Consider the following 2,921-nt stretch of genomic DNA (forward strand, 5'->3'; position numbering starts at 1 on the left):
TGTGTGTGTGTGTGTGTGTGTGTGTGTGTGTGTGTGTGTGTGTGTATGTATATATATATACAGGGTACGGTCGGTATTTGAGGACAGATTTATGGTTTTAAAGAAACGCTTATATAATAACAGAAAAGAACTGTACTTTTATAAAAATAAAATAAAGAAAGCTATATTATCAATTTAATATTTTCATTCAATAAAACTACCATAAACCTCAATAATTGCCTCTGCGTGGGGTCGAAATCATTTACACGCTCGGATTAAGTGGTTTTTGTCCATATCGGACATGACTCGAACTATGGCGGTTTTCAAAGAACCTTTGGTGCTATGGGGTATTCATTGACATTTTTGTCAGCGATGCTCCATACACAAGTAGTCCAGTGAATTGAGATCTGGAGAATAAGGAGGCCAAATGTTGGGGGTGATGTGATCATGCAAATTGTCAGTCATCCATTCTTGTGCCATTTGAACCTTGTGTGATAGTGTAGAACCTTGTTGAAAGACATAAGGCCCTCCATTGCATGCACTGTTGATCCAAGGCTTAACAACTTTATCCAGAACCTCAATATACGCAGCAGCATTCACCCTAAGGGCTTGTGAGGTGGCATCACATGTCCTTCATTGTTAACAACACCCAAATCATGACACTTGCAGGAAATTCTGTGGGCATTACTCTTGGAACCTCAGAAGGGTCTGCACATAGCCATCTGTCATTTCCTCTGTTAGTTTTCTGGTCCTGGTCAAAGTTTTTCTCATCTGCGAAAAACCAAATCACACCATCTTCTGATGGATTTTAAAGTTTGCTCAAAAGTCTTTTGGATCTGATTAAATGTTTTTTTTTCTGACATGAATTGATCTCTCCTCATCACGTAAGATTTCTAGTTGATGTCTTCATGCACAAAATTTCTGATTGTTTTTCTGACAAACGAAATTTTTTTTATTGCAATTGACCTCATTGATTTTCCTGAATTATCTTCAATGTTTTGTTTAACTTCCTGAATAAATTCAGGTGTCCTGATAGAATCAGAGCGTTAGGAATGTTTTTTACGTTTTGATGCAGGTAATAATCGCATGCGCATAAGTGCAATTCCGTGAAATATTCACGCTTATTCACGTGGCAGACATATGCAATTTAACTAAAGGTTGTATAAAATGTACAGGATATGTTTACGTTTGCGGTAAAAATGGAAAAATAAGAGTGAATATTTATTTTATGAGTGCTGTGTATTAAGTCTATAAAATTGTGCATGAAGTATATAATGCGTATGTATAAAGTGCATTAAGTTATCATCGTATTCCAATTTCTTTCAATTTTCAATGAGTTGCAGATTAGAGACTATATTTCCATACAGAAACAACGCTTCCGGGTTTTTTTGTGCAGAGGGTGGGTGCATCAAGGTCTCCTTGCTATACTCCATTTTCCACAGCAAAAGATTCAGAGAGCCTACCACCAAAATTAACTCTAACTTTCATATCTTGATGCAAACCCTGACCATGTTTACAATTTTTTCTTGGCAACCTATTTTTCTTAGAATTAGCCACACAGCATTTCGATTAACAGTATCAAATGTTTTGCTGAAATCAACAAAGCAATGGTATAGAGCAAGATTCTGTTCAATGCACTTTTCTTGTAATTGTCTGACAGTAAAGATACAATTAGCTGTACCCCTGGAGGAACAAAAACCACACTGAGACCCAGACACTATATTTGGAACTATAAAGGTATTTAAACGTTCTAACAAAATGCGGGCAAGTACCTTTCCAGCCACAGACAAAAACGAAATCTCACGGAAATTACCGCACAGATCCTTTGGCCCCAATTTATATAAGGAGACTAAAATGGCATCAATCCAGTCTTGAGGTACTTTCTCAGTTCTCCAACAGTGACAAATTAATATATTTAAGAGTTCAAACATTTTGTCACCCACATATTTCAAGACTTCTGCACAGATTCCATCAGAGTCTGGAGACTTATTGTTATTTAGCTTATTCACAGCTACATAAATGTCATTTAGAGTTGGTTCAAATGCCATCTTTTCCATAACTGGAAGGTGTTCAATTTTTCTATCGTCCTCACGTCAACGGATAATGGTCTATTCAAAAGTGCAGGAAAATATTCTACCCAACGCTTATGAATAGAAGCGGTGTCAGAAGAAAACGTCCATTTGCTGTTCTCACTGGAGCTATTGAAGATTTTGGGCCATATACCTCCTTAACATAAGGGCACAAACCCTCGGCATCATTTCTATTAGCTGCTTCTTGTGACCCTTTTATTCTATCATTCCACCATTCCTGCTTAATTTTCCTTAGAGCAGTCTGCACTTTCCTTTTCAGTTTTCTGTAAGCTTCGTTTGAGTTGGGGTTCAAGGACTGAGAAAGAAGTGTATTGCCTAAGTTTTGTTTTTCTAAAAGTAGATCATGAATTTCTGCTGATTTATCTGAGAATCAGTCACTGGATTTATGTGATTTAAATCCCACTGACGAACTTGCAGCCTGAAATACTTTAGTTTTGAAATCTTCCCATAGATTGTTCGGGTCAAGATTGATATTTTCTATAGCATCGTGGAATCTTTGCAAGTTGCTTGATAATTTAAAGTTTGCAACATTTAACTTTTGGGTACTTTATAACCAGACTGATAATTTTTAGGCATTATCGAAAAATCTATTTTTCCACGCACTAGATGATGGTCAGTCCAGCTCTCTGTTCCTCTCATGACTCGAACACTAGAAACGTCTTTCATATCACGTTTTCTGCTCAGAATGTAATCTATGAGATGCTAGTGCTTAGATCTTGGGTGCATCCAGGTGATTTTATATTTATTTTTCTGCTTAAACAGATGTTGGTGACAACCAGATTATTCTCAGTACATATATACACCCTCATACACGTATATCTATGTGTACATATATATATATGTATGTATATA

Source organism: Octopus bimaculoides, chromosome 6 (genome assembly GCF_001194135.2).
Source record: "Octopus bimaculoides isolate UCB-OBI-ISO-001 chromosome 6, ASM119413v2, whole genome shotgun sequence".
NCBI classification, from domain to species: domain Eukaryota; kingdom Metazoa; phylum Mollusca; class Cephalopoda; order Octopoda; family Octopodidae; genus Octopus; species Octopus bimaculoides.